Raw genomic sequence first — 19,587 nt, 5'->3', positions numbered from 1 at the left:
CTATAGTGCGTAACTTCTGTTGCCTCCCAGCGGATAATGCGTTATTACAACTAATAAGCCAGTGGCACTTCCATGTACACAGAATAACACTCGCCAGTCGCCACACACCGTGTACACAGTGCTACACAACGTGGCGAAGACCAGGCTACTAACATTACATTACGTTCATAGCACCATTTCCAAAAAAATAATAAAGTACTAGGTCCAGTACATGTAACAGCAACTCATACTACTCATAATATAATTATAAACCAAGTCACTTACTTATCCAACAGCAGCAAGGCAACATCCGTGTCTGCCCTCAGCCCATTTCTTCCTTCAGGGCTCTCCACCGAGGAAAAGTGACGTCAATACAAATCCTTGTTTGCCTTCTCTGTCGGTCACTTTCCTTCTTTGCTAATAGACCTTCAGCCGAACGTCCAGGCTTTTTCTTTGTGGTAGGATCCACTTCTGAACCGTGTCTCGGCCGCTTCTCCGCCATGTTGCTTTCACTTTCTACCTGCACTCTACCTCTTGCTGTGACACTCTCCGCTCTTCCTCCCCCTCCCTTCTTGTTGTGAGGAAGCATTTTCTGTGCGCCAGCGCAGGAATGTCATCGGTCAACATGCAAACTAAAAATGATATTGAAAAATACTGCGAGATGTTAGAGGAGCCGATCGGCTTAATCAGCATTGTGTCATCTCCTCTAGTAGTGGCTTGGGTGAAACGGACATTAACGGACCTGTAGAAGTTACGCACTATAGCTTTAAGTCAGTTATAAAATAAACAAATATGAAATTATACAAAACTTAAATGTGTTCCTTTTTCTGTTCTTTTCTCAACAGTTGTGACCTTTTGTTTATCTTATTTTTCAGTTACACCTAAAAGGCTCACACTCACCCACATTCACACTCACTCTGCAGCCCAAATAATTAGTGTAATGTCCTTTAAACAAAGCAAAAAAAAATGATTGGTTGCTTGGGAGCGGTGAGACCTAAAACAAGTGGTCATTTCACTTGCTAGGCAAGCTGTAAAATAAAATGCACGTGCACTGTGTTTCTGTTACTCACAAATCCTGATGTGAACTTGGTAAAGGGGGAAAACCTGGCGCAGTGTGACAAGAGGGAGACGAGGCGCGAGGCCACCGGCGGGCTGCCGACAACAGTCCTGGTACAGAGATGATGTCTAGTCTTGTCAAACGACAGAGGAGAGTCCAAGGAGCTTTTCCTGGTCCTCAGTCTAACGAATGTACATGACAGTTTTTCTCAGTCACATATCTCACACTGAAACTCATGTCGAGCTTCCAACTAATAAACATTTACACATATCAGCACACACAGGAACATTAGCGGCTACTACAGTGAGATATGAGCTAGTTTAGCTACCATGCTAACTTGCTAATCGCGATTAGCATCAATATTTTACATGCTACATATTGATGAAACAATACACAGATTACACAGAGGTTATTTACCTCCTGCAGTTGCAATATGTCCCTTACACTTGGGTAAACTCTGCATCCACCAGCGTAACGGACACACACAAATCTCCAGCAGCTACTTTCACACAGCGTCTTTTGTTTTCACCTGAGGAGCCCATGGCTGTGATCTACGGGGTCTCCTCTACATCCCGCCCCTCGACCTATCAGACAGGCTGACGAGTGAATAACAACCAATACAGTTAACAACATGACATGACTGACAGCCTGATGCTCTCACAAACTAGGTTGTGAGCAGTGTTGCCAAGTCCGCTTATTATAAGCGACTTTGGGCTTGTTTTTCTGTAAAGTCGCTTACAAATATTGGTAGTCGCGGGTCGCGTTTTTTTTGGGCTTATCTCTAAAACGTAGCTGCTTATTTTGGCTTGTTCCCAGCTCCATAATAAGTTGTCAAGCAGATATTTTTGCTATGTTATTTAAACGTAGGATAGTTTGTCTTGCCTGTTCCCTCTGTCCCCCCCTTTCCCCATACACACAGGAGACAGCAGAGTGTTTTCCCCACCCGCATCCTGCTTCTAATTGGCTCTGACTCTGATGGCAAGGAGTACCAGCCAATCAGAGGCAGAGCAGGGTAATGTGGTTTTTTTCTGGTTAGGAAAACGTCAGTCCTGTAACTAAAAGAAAAAAGTTAGATGAGTGCGTTAAAAGCAATAATAAATAAAGAATTGGTGAATTCAGGATGATATTTATTTGTGTGTGCAAATTTTAATTATCAGAGGTCTACTGTGTATATAATGTACTTGGTACATCAGTCTATATTTGATATCCCATCTGTTTTCTAATGTTAAATAATGTTAAAAGGTGGTTAACTCCCTCTTGCGGTCATTGTCCTGAAGCTCAGGGGGAAGACTGCGCACAGTTTACTAATCTGTCCACATGGATGTAAATTAACAATCTGTACCCACAGTTTAAAATCCGTCCCCACGGACTGTAAAACCGTGCACATAGTTTATTTAATTTTCTCTCACTGGAACCTAGGGGGGCTCCGTAGAAAAAGTCGCTTGTTTTGGGCTTGTTTTCACAGGTCTGGTTGCTTATTTGTCTCGCGAGATCTGGCAACACTGGTTGTGAGCTGAACACGTTTCTCTTCTGTGCATCATAAACAAACTATTTAAACGTCAATGAACTTTATACACCCACAGACAAAGATTTATTTATCTGCCTATAGCATTGTTGTTTTTAATTCACTTATGAACTGTAATTAAGACTCTTTAACCCAGCTTATTTTAATGAAATGTCTTTTAAACGTTTTTCCACATATGAAATACTTCTATTTTAAACAGTTTTTAAAACATATTTATTAGTCTAAACTTAAATGTTTTAGACTGGGCTACACGCAATTATAATGAGCACTGCTTACATTGTACTTTCAATAAATAAGTTTATTTACTTTATTAATCCCCCTGAGGGGAAATTCAATGTTTCACTCTTGCTTGTCAATTACACACAGGTCCGAAAGACACACACATGCACAAACAGGACCTATACATGCACAAGGCAAGGCAATTTTATTTATATAGCACCATTCATACACAAGGCAATTCAATGTGCTTTACAAGGGAAATACGTTAAGATAAAACATTAAAGGAACAATAGATCATTAAAAACAAAAGCAAAAGCAACCACAAAGTGGAGAGATGTCAGAGTGAGGGGGCTGCCCTTGGTGAGGCACCCTGAGCGGTTGGGGGGTTCGGTGCCTTGCTCAAGGGCACCTCAGCAGTGCCCAGGAGGTGAACTGGCACCTCTCCAGCTACCAGTCCACGCTCCATATTTGGTCCAGACGGGGACTCGACAGACGACCCTCCGGTTCCCAACCAAAGTCCCTATGGACTGAGCTACTGCATTGTTCAAAAATTATTTACTGTGTCTCAAATTATTCTGGGGGGGACAGCTTTACTGGAGGGGGGATCTTGACCCCCCCGTCCCCCCCGGGATTTCCGCCCCTGGGGCCCGTCACGTCATCGCATAGAGGACAAGTCCAACATGGCACCCGCAGTTCTGACTCGACTGCGACAGGAAAGCTCCGTGACTAACCAGTAGCACTCAAACTTCGGTTTGTTATACGAGGCTTTGTCTTGAGCTTGTTTGTGTGTGTTTGTGTCGTCTGTGTCGATTTCTTTCACTTTTTGCCTGAGAGGAATTCAGCAAAAACGTCTCAGAGAGAGCTCATACGGAGACGCCCCGATAGCCATTACAGGTAACGTTAGCTAGCTAGCTAGCTTATTACGTAGTGATAGCACTAACTGTCCAGACGGTCTTTTTTAAAAACATAATTTACTTAACATTAGCCAACACAGAGACCTGTTTGCTCTGGGAGAGTTGTGCTGATTTTTATTGTTTGGCTGCGCGGGAGAAGAGCGTTTTTTTCCACACTTGGCCTCCGTGGGAGTTTCCATCCTGGAATCACGGAGCCGCCACCAAATACACGTCGGGACTTCCAGAAAATTGGTAAGTACCATCACTAGCAGCAAAAAACAACAACATAGTTTTGGTATCTGTGCCTCCCTTGTTAGGCTGTGATGAATCACAGGTAGCTTGCTATCAAAATGAATTACTCCTGCAAGCACTGTAATTTCACCACAGCTTCAATTCCTGCATTTGTTAGTCATTTGAGGATTCACAGAAATCTAGCTAACTTTAGATTTCCATATGGGGTAGCACAATGCTTTGCTACTTTTGTGACATGTAACGCAGTTAAAAGCCACATGTACCGCTTTTACAAGAAGATAGCTAAACGAGGACTTGAAAGGCAAATTGATGGAGTTGATTTGGCTTGCACTGTGGAAGGTTGTAGCTTTGTATCAGCAACATTTTCAACCTTATGTGAACATCTTCATTGGCATATTAAAGATGGCAGAAAAGTTTCATGTCCCTATACTGACTGTTCAAAGTATTTTCGTGTCCGTTCATCCTTTACTTCACACTTGAGTCGGAAGCACAAAAAGATCTCTAGTTCTCCATGTAGTAGCCAAACTTCTACCAGTGCTACTAACATCAGTAGTGCCTGCATGAATACATTCATCAGACTGTGAACTAGGTCACACTTTTGAGACAATCTTTGATGATGATAATGATAATATAAATGATGTAGTGGATACAAATGATTTTATGAACAATCTGACCATGTTTTATCTCCGAAGGCTAAAATGCTGTTACCAGCCAGTACAATCCAGACCTTAAAGAGGACATGAAACACTAAACATAGTTATCATAATTTAAAGAGGGTCTCTCGCCCTAAAAAGAGAATTTTAGTTTAAACACTGAAAATGAAAGGAATCTCAAAATCCTGTCATTTAAGTTCAGCTGTTAAAACAAAGGGCGGCGCCATGTCTGTTGTGTCGCCGGACGTGACGTCAGCGGAGTGGTTGTCAAGCTAGCGATCGCAGTGAAGTGAAGACACTGGAGCATTTCTGAACCGGGTTGAGCGCCACACTTTTTGACAATGGAGGAAGACGAACTGGAGAGGCCTGTTGAGTCTGTGACAAGCCCCATTGCCTACGCATATGAGCCTATAAGGCGTGGGAATCGAGCAGTGGTACGGGAGGAAGAAGTGGTTGAGCCGGTGATTTGGGGTCAAGGGCGTGTCGGCAACATTACGTGGTGTCAGTGGAGCTATTGTACGCCGATGCCCACTGTGCCAGAGTCCATTTGCTGCCAGGAGGCTGGTCTGGACCATCTTCTCCATGACCACCCTGCATCAACATGGTGCAGGTGGATGTGTTGGAGGTAGCGATGCTTTCGCTGAGGGATGTCAGAGCTAAGACCCTGCAGCGTCCAGTCACCAGCAGGTAAGTCAAGCTAGCTGTAACCGTGGGCGAATGACTCTAACCGTATGCAGTAAAGAAAACAAATGCATGCACTACGGTGTTAGCCAGGAATATGAACAATGTTTCCACGTGCTGTTTGTTTACATACAGTTGTTGTCTGACCGAAACATCTTTGTTTATGTCGTTTCTCCGGTACTAATTGCTAGCTAACCCTTAGCGTTAGCTAGTTGACGCTAACAGCTATTAGCTATCAATGCTGGTAACGTTACCTAACGTGAGTTTGCCGGTTCACATAGCTGACTATGTTACATATTGCTACTGGTGAACGAGCCAGTTAGATGCGGAACATGTCTGAGAGGCCTGACATAACAATATAATGCCACATGAATGCTTTCTATACGTAGTTTGTTTACATCGTGTTGTGCAGCACGTTATGAAACCAACGTTTGGGAAACCGCTGTCAAAACACCGTGACGCAGACAGTTTGATGTCAGACATTCAGACGGGTTCACCCTCAATAACTTTTGAGTGAGATTAGCAATACACAGTTGACGTATATTCTGGAATCTGAAAGGAATCATTCAATATTTTGTACTTTGTAGGTGATATAGAATAATACATAGAAGTGGATATGAAGCAAGGCTCAAGTTAACATAAATTACCAAATGGATTTCCACTCACACTCTAACAAGTGGACACATATAAAAGAAAAAAGACTCCCCTGTTATATCTCTCCTGACAACAGACAACTTGTTTATGATCTTAAAAAATTGAGACTGCATGAATAGCAGATAGTTCTGGAGAGGAAATGTATGGAAACATGTGGTTGTACTAACACTATGAAAAAAGGTAACTTCTGCACACTTACTCCAAGCCACAAAAGTATAATAATGACATTGTTTTATTCTACTTGGATCTTCGTCAGGTCACAATGTTCAAAAATGGAAAACATACCTATATTTATACATCATGCACACCAATAGGCTGATAAGCTCTATGATGGCAGGTGTGGTTATCCATCTAAACTGCCCAGGGTGATAAACATCCAAAAACAATTAACAATTCAATAAAGTATATAGAAAAAGCAGTAATACAACAGCCATACTTAAAAATATCAAACATACATCGTATGTCATCTTTCTTTATTTCCCTGAGGGAGTCATCCCAAGGGATTAATATGTAATCTAATCTAATCTTATACATTATATCAGAGTCATCATCCCATCTATCAAAATGTACATCACCTATGTTCAAATATTGTTTACTAAATCTAACCAATACATTTCTTTTCCATCAGTCTCTTTAGGTTGACTGCCTACAGACAGTTTACCCTCTGGGCCAGGGGCCATTTGGGAAGGAAGAACCGGGTCCCGATTCCAGCCTGTGTGGCCTGGCCTTCCACAGATGTACAGTATGAGTGGTCATTGTTTATGACCTGGTTGGTAAGTATGTCATCTGTGAAAGTGCCTGTGCAAATGTACTGCTTATTGTCTCCCTCTTCTGTATCCTGTTGAAATGGATCGGTCTGGGTGCCGACACTGACTGTCAGGGTGTGCACACTGCCTGTCACCTGCTCTATCTCCTCACTGATGTCAGCCTCTGGGAATTTGCTGCTGGCCACCAGTTGCAACAGGATACAGAAGAGGGAGACAATAAGCAGTACATTTGCACAGGCACTTTGACAGATAATAAAGATGGCGCTGAGCACGGCCCAAAACGTAACGTAAATGCATTTAAAAAGTGGATTTTCTCTCAAATAGGCTGACTTTTCTGACTTTTTATTTCGTCAGTATGTCTTAATAATGCACACATCTCCTATGCTGGTGTCTGTTCCGTTGTTTCATGTCCTCTTTAATTGAGGAAATACAAGGGGTGCACAACACTGATTTGACTCATCTTTTGTCTAGGATGCATGAAGAGTTAACAAAGCTGAATGTGGCTGAAAGTGATATTAAGAGACTCCTTGATGATCTCTCAAAAGATAACCTTCTGAAAATGTGCAACAAAGTAGTGTTTAGAACAGATCAAACCCGTAAAACCTTCTTAAAGAGCAGATTTAACATGTTGAGCCAGCTAAGACTTACTTGGGCATTGATGCTAAAGGCAAAGAGAGGTTTTATCAGTATGTGCCCATCAAGGATACAATCAAATCACTCTTCACTCAGAGCTCTGTTAAAGAGCAGTATGCCCAAGCTAAAGCTGACACAAAAACAACTCCTGATGTTCTGGAAGACGTGAGAGATGGTAGAAACACTAAAGAGAATATACTTCTGCGAGAATCGCCATCTTCATTGTCTGTCATCTTGTATCAGGATTCATTTGAAGTTGCGAACCCACTGGGCTCAGGCAGAAAAAAACGCAAAATATTGGCTATGTACATGACACTTGCAGAGATTGTGTGATACACCTTAATGTGTGAGTACTGAGTCATTTTTTGTTTATTCCTGGTCCAAACCTGTTGTTCACATGAGTGTGTCATTTTACACATACTTTATTAATGCCGGCAATAACCAGCTCAATGTTTAATATAATTTCAAATTTTATTGTGGAAGACAATGCTAATGTAGGGGGAAGGAAAAAAAAAACGGAACCAAAGTGCAGGTATTGTTGCACCGCAGTGCCTAAGGTGAGGGACCCCTCCCTCTTCCCTCAGACCGAGATCCGAAGGAGAAGATGGCGGTTCGCTCTTTAACTCACATCAACGCAAACCCTTCCCCAAGCATTCTGGACGTGGGTAAAGAGTGGCCATTCCTCTTTTCACAGAAGTTTTTGTTGTCTCACTTCACCACTCTCACCAATGTTGAACTATGCACAAGACTGAACGAAGACTTGGACAAAAAGGGTAAAAGACTCCTGGATTTCTTCAGTAGTCAGATTACAAGGTGGAGGAAGGAAGTAAGAGCTGTTCTGAAGGAAGTCCTAAAGGAGGACCAAGAATGAACTGATGGCCTAGCAGTGATGCTTGTGATGTTGGCACACTTCAAAGAGCAAGTGGATTCACTTTTTCTCCTTGCTGATGTAAGCTCCTTAATTACTTAAATATTTTTATTCACAGTTTTCAACAATTAATTGTCACATTTATTGCTACCAGAATCATTTTCCCTGATAAGAGTGAAACATTTTATACCCCCCAAATTGTATTGCAGGTTGGTGAGCCTCCAATGGCATCTTGTACTTGGGTTCAAGTAAATGAAGGTTTGCATCTAGTAATCCTGTCTTCCTAGGAGTTTGTAGTTTGTTTGTTAATAGTTTGATGCAATGGGTTTCAGGCTAGGTATATTGTTTGAGGGCACCTATGTTATTGGTGATTGAGCACTTTTCCATGGATAGACCTCACCTCACACTATAACCCACATGGTGCAAGCTTCTATCTCAGTTATTTTGTAGAGCATGCTGGGTTGTTGGGTTGCTGTTGTCCACTGTGTGCACAATATTTTACTTAAGAGAAAATTGATATAGCTTGGCATAAGGTGTGGCACTTTGTTCATTTTTTTTATTTCCAAGTAGTGTAAACGTGCACAATCCATCAGAGCAACAAAAAATATGGCACATTGCTTCCTTATCAATAAATTTCAATAAGCTTTTTCCCCCTAGAGATAATATACCGTTTCATTTTAAGTAACTTATCTTTACTGGCATTCATAGGTGATGACCACTCCGGCAGACGCAGAGGCCCAGCTGTCTCTCCCCATCACCCCAAGGATCATCATGCTTGGTAAGTTTCACATTCAGTGTTCATGAATCCTTTGAATATAGAGGGCATGATAGAACACTAGATGGCTCACCCAATGCTGCTGCCCAATGAGCCGGCGTCGCCACCTTGTGGCCATCTTGCGTCGGGGAAGTTGCTCGCTCAGAGCATTATATCTATGGTGCTTCTACTACTAAAACAACCACAACTTGCTCATTTTTCAACCAATTTTCAAACGGGTTGGTTTGTTGGAAACTTCAGAAATGCAGTCATGACACTGCATACTTAATGTAAACATGACAAAATATGACAAAACGTTTACAAGCATCCTGTGTCATATAACGTTTGTGACAAACCAACCCGTTTGGACATTGGTCGAAGTTTCAGCGAGTTGTGAGTAAAATAAAATTAAGAAAAAAGAAAGTTACGTGGAGTATGAAAACTAGTTCATGCATTTTTTTCATACCTCTTAATCCTGCATGTGTTCATTGATTCACTGAATGATTGACTGGTTTATAAAAACCTTTTTCTGTAAATAGTTTTCTTACTCTTGTGATCAAAAATGTTTATCTGAAGCTAAATTTAGAGGCTTTTATGTAAATAGTTTTCTAATAAACAATACATATAGAAACTTCTTCAATCCAAATCAATTTCAGGCGAAAAAGACAACTTCCAGGATAAGACAGCCTATTTCCGGGTTAAACCACACCCACTTCTGGGTTAAGCCCTGTTATTACCTGATCCGTACCGGAAACACCATCGGCATTTTCAGGGATTTAAATACAAAGAACGTTATATTTTTACTAATTGAATAACTATGTTTTTCTTGTTACGGTTTTGCAGCAAGGGCTAGCTCACATATTGGCAGTGGCTTCTGAAGGTGTTTGTGGCTGCTACCATGAAGTTTGATAAAACCCGCTCAGTTTTATGCTGCATTCATGTGATATCGGAAAAACGAATTTCCGAGTGGGAAAATTCACATGAACGCCCACCTCATGTCGAAAAAACAACTGGGAAACTTGGAGATAAATTTGGTACACGAGTTGCCAATTTGACTTGAAAGTGACGTCATATTGACAGGACAGTGGCAGACGAGAGAAATGTTTGGTTAATGGGAAGAAACTTTTTATTAAATCATGTATCAATCTTTCTCTTTTATCTATGCTCCCTGCCCTGTTTTTAGTCATTCATATGAAGCAAATCATCTATAGAATGTATTGCTATGAAATATAATTTTTTGTAACATCTGACTCTTCACTAAGGAGAGACAATCCTGACTGCAAAAAAATGGATGCGGTTGATCGAGGGGAAGGTCATAATCCCACCTGCTGCTCACCTGGCTGACTTCATCACTGCCTTGGCCGCTCTCTTCGCCCGTTACTATGTTTTCAACCTAGACTATCAGGTGGAAGCCAGCACAACACTGGAGTTTGTTCAGAGGTATTAATTATCTTAAATAGTTCATTATAATGATCGAAATGTAAAAGCAAATTGACAATTGAAAAGCTGTTCAAAATCACCGTCTTCCTTTAAAGCCTCTGGAAACCCAAATCCACAATAGCCTTCTAACTATATAATTTAGGGTCTTGTGTACATAATATTAAACATGTAAAAACAATTAGAAATCTGTTTCCATCCAAATTCGAAATATCTGTCTTTTAAGTTTTTGTACATTCTTGAAATTGGGTTTGATTTGGCTGTGGTTATCTCTGAGATTTATTACGCAATAAATTCCAAACCAATCATAAATCATTAGTCAGTTGTCTCATCCCGCCCCCTAGTGGCAGCGCAACAAAACCTTCTGCTCCAGCTAAATCTGCCTCTTTGAGTCTGAGCCAACTCCTCTTTCTAGTCTGATGTTTAGAAAATACAGATCGTAAACTGGCTGAACCGCTCGGCTGCGACCCAGCGGAGGCTCTGCCTCCGGCGGGTTCCCAGCAGCACTCGAATCAGGTTGACCGGCTCCAGAGCCCGGACAATCCGAGCCTTTGCAGCTCGTGGAGCTGCCGGAAGAGGCGGCTTGTGAGCGGCCAGGCTTGCCCCCTGGGCCCGGTGCCCATGTCGGCTCGCGGGGAGGGGACGTAATGTGCACCCTTCCTCACCCCTAACCCCATGCAGTTAGCTTTGCTACGCATAAACATATCCCCAATCGCGGAGGTGATGCTGCGGGAAAAACAACACAATTTTAGCTGGAGGGGAACATTATTCGAGGCGGGCAAATACTTCTACACAACGCCAGAGAGATGGCCGGCCGGCACCGGTCTCTCCCACTTTGACGGTCGGTGTGTGTGTCAGAGTAAAGACATATTTAATTTATTAAGACTGGATGTGTTTGAATGAAAAAGGCTATTATCAGAAAAACGGAGCAGATTTATGTTTTCAGTGAAAACGTATCTCAATGAAGAAAGGCAAAGCGCTAGCCTCCCGTTGTCATTCATCTCAGCTAACAGCCGGGCTCAACCAGGCACATCTGCAGCGCGAGTCCCGTAGCAGCTCGCCCCCCGTTAATCAATTACAGCGGCTCCACTGGCAACGAGAGCGGCGCAACAACTCTATTTTACACAGCTCTTCTATTGTTTATCCATGACACTGTGTCCGCGGGGACATTTGAAAGCGAGTAGATGACAAACAGTACAGTAAACTTGTAGATAACTCAAATATATGTAATAACTTAGGTGGAAAATGCTTTAACATTTCATGCAGCCTACATGCAGCCTCTCGGCTCAGCAAACGGTAAACAACCCCGCTGGTTTCTCTACATGTCGCTTCCATACGCAGTCAGTGGAGCCCAAATGAATACGCCGCGACGCTACGCTATACGTTTGCAGCCGGTGGAGCCTGGCCGTAACATTGCATGTAAAAGTTATGCTAACTATTCTACGAAGTAACATTAATATTAATCACAAAACATTTTGAAACTTACCATTCAGTGACCACCTGAAAGGAATCATTTTCAGCTTCTGCTTCGTCCTCTGAATCATCAGAGGGCTCAAACATGTACGGCTGGATTAAATTTGTGGCAGCCATTGCTGAGCCAGGGAGATGTCAATCAAAACGAGGGAGCTGTCAATCAGAGCGTTATCTGCCACGCCCACTCTGTCCTGTCAAGTGGTCTAAACAGCAAAATGAGCTGTTTTTAAACCAGGTTTTCTAATAGTTATTAATGGTTATTTTCACTCAGACTTTTGTGGATGATTAATGAGACACTCAACTTTGATATACTATTACTATTTCAAGCTGTGTTTCCAAAGGCTTTAAAATGTTATTGGTAAATAAATTATTACAAGTCCAAAATATTGTATTTATTTAACAATAATAATAATAATAATAATAATAAAAATTCTTTTTCTTCTTTCGTAAACAGTTGTGATTTACTAACCATTTACTTAACATGTACATATTGTCCTAGCCCCTACAGTAACTCCTATACTCATTTTCATAGGTTTTTTGTCAGGATTAATCCTGACTCCAACAAGTGCAGTGCCAAGGAGCAGATGAGCCGGAAGACTGGAAGAGTGGTGAAGCGAAAGACCTCATACATGAACCCCCATGTAATCTCCTTCATCAGGGAATTCACAGAGTTCGATTGGCTAATTGACTAGATGCAGGTGAGGTTCTGATAATAGCTTTTGCATTGAAAGTTCAAGATGGCTTATTTAAAGATGTTATCTCAAATATTTTTATTAAATAATGGGTAGCACTTTATTTTACAGTACGCTAATTAGACGCTGATTAGACGTAATAAGCTGTATTTTGTATCAAATTAGAAAAAACTACACCTAATATAATCTTTGTTAGACAGTAAAATAGACAACGTTGCTCTAATAAGACGTAACAATCCGTAGTTTGTACCAAATTAGGTAGAAATATGTTCGCAATTTAGACACTAAAGAAAAACAATTATATCCTAATAAGAGCTAACAAGACGTACTTTGAAACAAATTAGACAAAAACTAACACAATTATATCCTAATTAGGACTAACAAGACGTGCTTTGAAACAAATTAGACAAAAACTATTGGTAATTATATTTATTAGATATTAAACAAACACAATTATACGCTAATAAGAGCAAACAAGACGTACTTTGGAACAAATTAGACAAAAACTAGAGGTAATTATATTTTATTCGATATTAAACAAACACAATTATAACCTAATAAGAGCAAACAAGATGTACTTTGCAACAAATTAGACAAAAACAAGAGGTAAAATGTTTTATTAGACATTAAACAAACACCAACAAATCCCTTGTTGCCTGGATGGCTCATTCTCTGGAGTCCCATTTGTTGGTAGTAATACATAGCGACCCTTAGTCAACCTGAACTAGATCTTATTAGAGGCTAATTAGGTATAAATTACAGCAAAAGTGTACTCTAAATTAAAGTCTGCACCGTTCCGCCTTATTCAACCTGAACTAGATCTTATTAGAGGCTAATTAGGTATAAATTACAGCAAAACCGTACTCTAAATTAAAGTCTGCACCGTTCCGCCTTATTCAACCTGAGCTAGATCTTATTAGAGGCTAATTAGGTATAAATTACAGCAAAACTGTACTCTAAATTAAAGTCTGCACCGTTCCGCCTTATTCAGCCTGAACTAGATCTTATTAGAGGCTAATTAGGTATAAATTACAGCAAAACCGTACTGTACACTGAAGTGTATTATTCAAAGTTTTTAACAAATGCAAATACAACAAGCTGTGGCTAACTGAGATAGAGCAGAGAGCTGTCTACTGCAGCTCATATACTTAGAGGCTGTTTGTACCTCTTACAACCTCACTTAAAAAAACTGAAGGCTCTTGAGTCGACTTCAGCAGAAGAAGTCAAACATGCTGTAATTCATGTTCAATCAAGAACATGTTGAAAACAGTTAATTCAACATCTCTTTAAGCATTTTAACACAGTGCTAAACTCAATTAGATCTTGAATCAAAATGTAGGCTACCTTAAAATGAATGCAGCACTGTCATCTTTGGATATTTAAAATTATTCTGACTACCCTCTCCAATGATCATTATATAATGTATTGTATATATGTGTAATGTCATTATATAGTGTAATATAAGGACTTGGGCCAGTTGAAGTGCAATTTTTGCATTCCACCATAGTACTCATACTACAGTTTGAGAATGGAACAGAAATGTTAGATACAGACAACGACTAACAATGTTTAAGATATTGCCATCATTATAAACAGGAAATCAAAAACAAAAATGCCAGTTAAGTCAGCCGGCCCAAAAGCTCAAAATATTAAACAGACAAGCGTCACAATTATACATTTTTTAAAAACACATAACACATAATATAATGTAAAATACTGAACATTTGCATGACCAATGCAACAGGACACTGTAAAATCTATAAACTGTAGTGTACACTTAAACTGTGGTATTATTTTGAGATGGTAAAATACGCTGTTTGTGTGGTGCAACACTTCCCTGTTTATTGCTGCATCTCTGTCCAGCACTATGCACTGCTGTGGCTTACTGAGGGAGGGCAGAGAGCTGTCTATGGCAGCTAATATATTTAGTGACTATTTGTACCTCATACAACCCCACTTCAAAAACACTGAACTATCAAACTTAAAACCATTTTTTTTTTTTGCAGACAACAGTTAGCCTATTCAGTATCTCCCCTACTACTATTTATTCGTGGCAGGCCTGAGTAGTAGCAGTAGTAGTCACTCCATTGTTATATTGTTGGTATCTGAATTGGTATCTGTGCTTTTCACCAAATGCTTGATTTCTTCAATAAATAAGTGTGTTAACAATTTTCTTGTTTTCTGCAGTTAATTGAAATACTTTAGAATATGGGTGATTCTATTAATGATGGCTAATAATAAATCACAGGCGAGAGGCAGGGTACACCCTGGACAGGTCGCCAGACTATCGCAGGGCTGACACATAGAGACAGACAACCACACTCACACTCACACCTACAGACAATTTAGAGTTATCAATTAACCTAGTCCCCAATCTGCATGTCTTTGGACTGTGGGAGGAAGCCGGAGTGCCCGGAGAGAACCCACGCTGACACGGGGAGAACATGCAAACTCCGCACAGAGGGGCTCCCACGCCCGGGATCGAACCGACAACCCTCTTGCTGTGAGGCGAGAGTGCTAACCACCACACCACCGTGCCGCCCCAGTAAATATACAAATACTGTAAGTGCAACTGAAATCACAGTATTTAATTTATATATATTCTACAGTTAAACAACAAATACTGTAAATGCAACTGAAATCAGTGTTTGATTGTTTTTTTATCTTACAGTAAATTTTTTTTTCAATACTGTAAATGGAATTACAGTACTTCTACTGTAAAAAAAAGTTTTTACAGTAATTACCTGGCAAATTGCTGCTAGTAAGTTACTGTAAATTTTACAGTAAATTTTTTACAGTGCATCTTGTGTGTTGCACTGTGAAACGCTCCTTCTTGTACAAGAAAATAAATTCTGTTAAACTTTGATATTTCGGCTCCGGTCTCTGTTGTTTTAAAAGTCATTATGAAGAAATTCTTTTGACAGTTCCAGTGCATTGTTCTGCTGGGAAACCTTTGGTTCTGGCATTCATGTGGATACCACCTGACATGTTCCACCCACTCAAACACCGTTGCAGACCAAGTTCCCATGATCATCTGCTGGGAGCAAAAACTTGAATTGTTTCCAGTGTTTTATAATTTCTCAGTAACTGATAATCCAGGGACCTGCCCAGGGACTTGGACATGTTAACCTTCTCTGACCTGACAGGTGCAGTGGTGACGGTTGTGATTCATTTAAAGCAGAAGTTTTTCCACAGAAATGAAGACACACCTGATGTAATTATGAACGCATTCCTATGATCACACCATATCTATGGAACAAACACAGCATTTTAACAGTTTTTGAGGAACTGCTGAGACAAACAGGTCTTTCCACCGTGATCTAACAGCAACAGAAGAGATTTTGCTCGATGTATTTAAGAGAAAGAATTTTACTCTGACCGTTTAATAATAATTGTTACAGTAGTTTTCATTGCACGAACCCAACATTACAACTATAACATGATATAAAGCAAATTTCTAAACCTTTGTGATGAGGTCACAGTCACGTCTCCGGGACCACATTTTGTCACTCATGCACACACACACACACACACACACACTCATACATCTATCCTTGTGAGGACCCTGATTGACACAATGCATTACCTCGCCCGTTACCCTAAGGGATTGTTCATCATCTATGAGAGAGAAGGGGTTGTTGCAGAAAGAGGGAGGCATGTCAAATCATTTTTTAAGCACTTAGGAGGAACTCATGTTTTTTACTTTGGCTCAGAGGAGGGGCGTATACATTTAAATGGCTGTATTTTGTATTTATTTCACTGCAGACTTTTAAAGAAAACATTCCTTCAAAATTTTGCCAATTTTGCCAAATTTCCAAATTTTGCCGATCATTTCAGTGATAATTTTTGGAGATAACTTTTAGTGAGTTTTAAAGAAAATGTTGGTTTGGAAGGTGTGTTCTTTAAAAATTGCCAAAATGAACCCGTACACACGACAAGAGTGAAAAATTGAGGCTTTTTCCAACTTCAGGATTTCGTCTTCAACTTGTAACTTCCAAACATCAAAGGCTTTATGTACATTGTATGTATGGATTACATGTACTACATAAAACTACACACACACACACACACACACACACACACAAACAACAGCAACACATAAAAGCAGCAGCTCATGTCCTTCTTACAGCTCACAGTATTCTTTTTTGATTTACTCCTCCACATCATATTTGTTTGTTTGTTTTCACACACAAACATAAAACATGTTTATAGGTAAACACATATGAGATGCATATACTCATAAACATGCATACTGTACATATAGTTTTGTATTTTGCTCACCAATGTATTGACCTATTTTGCTGTGTTGACTAATGTTACATGTGTTATCATTTTTCATTCACTGCATTTGAATTGTTTTTGTGTTTGGGCAACACATATTAATGTCCTACCAATAAAGCCTGTTAAACTGACTTCAGCTGAGAGGGAGAGAAGCATCCTGAATGAACTTCAACTGAGCTTCATTTGTATTTGATAACATGAGTTTCTGAGACATCATGAACAACACCAATAATTACCTGACCAACCCCGCCCTCTACTGGACCATCAGCACAGTGCAGGAAGTAGGACTCTCTAATTTATCAAATTCAACATGGCTGCCTCATTGTTGCGACACACACTCACCGAGCTCCTCATCTTGCCAAATTTGAGAAAGTTATGTTCAGATTAAAATTTGATTTACAGTTATTTTATTTGCTGTATTGAAGCTATAAATGGTGTATTTATTGTACCATGATATCATTTTGAAAACGTGAGAATCAAATATGATACTGCAGGTTCTGACAAGAACATGGAGAACTGTTTCTCTGTTGGCCAGTAGGGAGCGCCAGATAGACATCAAACTGTGTGTGTGCTCTCATGAGGATAAAATGTTGCATCTGATCCTCTTAACATGTTCATTTCATCATCGGGAGGATTTATCCAGCGAGCCCGACCAGCTTGTTTTCAGGAACAGTCTGAAGTGTGTCAGACTCTATGTACTAAAATAATAATAATCATAATACTGAAATGATTTGCAAACAGGATACTTGACTGAAGACAGAATCATTCAAGAATTTGCTGCCTTTAAGAGATCAAAGTTTTGAACCCAGTAATAACAGAAGTAATACCTGTGAACAAGTTCAACACTGACTGACTGAATGTGCAGTTGTAATTCAGTATTTATAAAAATCAAATGTATACATTAATGAGATTCTGCTGGATGAATGAGGCCTCTCACAGACCTGAGGTAACACCCTGATGGATCACGTCAGAAAAGAAGCAGCACGTTCAGATCTGTCATTCGAATGACGTCTTTCAGTCAGCTGAGGTGAACCCAGCCTGGCGTCTGAACATCTCACACTTTCTGAGGTGACGGTGACCCTGATCTCTCCTCACTTAGTCAGCAGTAGTCTGGTAATAGTGATTACACGGTGGGCAGCTCCAGCCACACAGTTATTCTTTGACCTGAGGATTACTAAGGGTCATATGCAGAACGCTGCACCCAACGACGCCACGTGATGGAAACACTGGAGACAGATTACGGCTGGTGCCAACGCTGCAAGGTGTCACTTTGCGTCATGCCAGTGTGTGATATTCTCACAGAGTGAAAACTACAGCAGACCACGTGAATCAAACACAGAGTCAACTGAGTTCTGTGAGGTGTTTAAAGGAATAAAAGTGGAGCTGTGGGAGGAACTTTTCCATCGCCAATGCGTCACCTACAGTAGATGGAGGTTGGCATACCCCCAGTTTGGTGAAGCAGGCTGGAGTACCACCACAGAAGCTAAGCAATGTACTGCTGTCAATGGGCAACACATCCTCACTCTGACCTCGTCACATGACCACGTTTGGTCATGGACTTCCACATATGACGTCCAAGGTACCCCGGGTGTGTTGTCTATGGTCATGATGTTAATCAATGACAACTCTTTGAAGTTGGTGGTAGCTTTGTACTGACACGTCACTCTGCTCTGATTCTTGAATTTCTTCTCATCATTCAGATACTTGGCAGATCCTCCGACTTCAATCAGTCCACTGCAGAAACTGAGCTTCAGAGAAGCGCTAACATCCAGCAGAGAGGACTTGTCTTCAATGGAGTCAGATGCAGAAATATTAAATGCACTGCTACGGTTGGATTTTTCAACTGTGTTCTCTTGTAGAGTTTTCTCATCCCACAATGTCATACCTGTAGAAAGTGGAAAATATCAGTCACCCATTAGGGGGTTGACACTAGTGCGTGTGCATCAAGGTCATGGCGTGATGGCGAGCCAAGATAAGAGTCCTAAGTCGAGTTTTTTTTTTTTGGGAGGGTAACTAAAAAGTTACTTTTCTCGGTAACGCATTACCTTTTGGTTTAAGTAACTGAGTTACTAATTGAGTTACTTTTTAATGAAGTAACTAGTAATGGTAACTAGTTACTATTTTTCAGTAACTAGCACAACACTGGTTACGACACACACTCACCGAGCTCCTCATCCTGCCAAATTTGAGAAAGTTATGTTCAGATTAAAATTTGATTTACAGTTATTTTATTTGCTGTATTGAAGCTATAAATGGTGTATTTATTGTACCATGATATCATTTTGAAAACGTGAGAATCAAATATGATACTGCAGGTATTTTATGGTGTTTTCATGGTTTTTAATGTTGCACACTCTTTGAATTATTATTTTATCAAACCGATTATTAATGAAAATTGCATTTTAAAGAGGCAACAGACAGAAGAGCACAATGGCAGACGGACAAAGTTTGGAGACAAGTGAAAAACAGCCTAGCAAAAGAAAAGGAGCTCCTCTGTGTGAGGAGGCAAAGAAGAGCAAAAAGGAGAGTGATAAAAGAAGAGGAAAAACAAGAGTAAACCTCAGACAGGCGTTCAAGAGATGGAGGGAGCTCCGTGACCAAAGAGGCTTCAAAACCCATGTCCAGCTAGCTTTCTTTCTAATGGATCAGTAAGTAACACGGCCAGGGGCGGAAATCCCGGGGGGGACGGGGGTCAAGACCCCCTCCAGTAAAGCTGTCCCCCCTGGAATAATTTGAGACAGAATTAATAATTTTTGAACAATGCAGTAG

At 40.5% G+C, this 19,587-nt stretch overlaps 2 protein-coding genes and 1 pseudogene across 6 annotated transcripts in view; 1 reads left to right on the top strand and 2 right to left on the bottom strand.

The window, feature by feature from the left end:
- LOC125880644 (stonustoxin subunit beta-like) overlaps nucleotides 1-19,587 on the bottom strand; it is a 242,658-nt gene that overhangs the window by 58,340 nt on the left and 164,731 nt on the right. The gene's annotated exons all lie outside the window — the stretch shown is intronic.
- The window catches only part of LOC125880642 (neoverrucotoxin subunit alpha-like), a 244,586-nt gene that overhangs the window by 89,653 nt on the left and 135,346 nt on the right, over nucleotides 1-19,587 (bottom strand). The window lies entirely within an intron of this gene.
- LOC125880705 (retinal rod rhodopsin-sensitive cGMP 3',5'-cyclic phosphodiesterase subunit gamma-like) overlaps nucleotides 3,469-19,587 on the top strand; it is a 78,898-nt pseudogene continuing 62,779 nt past the window's right edge.

This window comes from Epinephelus fuscoguttatus, linkage group LG20, assembly GCF_011397635.1.
Source record: "Epinephelus fuscoguttatus linkage group LG20, E.fuscoguttatus.final_Chr_v1".
Lineage (NCBI taxonomy): Eukaryota > Metazoa > Chordata > Actinopteri > Perciformes > Serranidae > Epinephelus > Epinephelus fuscoguttatus.
This window is presented reverse-complemented; position numbering and strand designations above follow the sequence as displayed.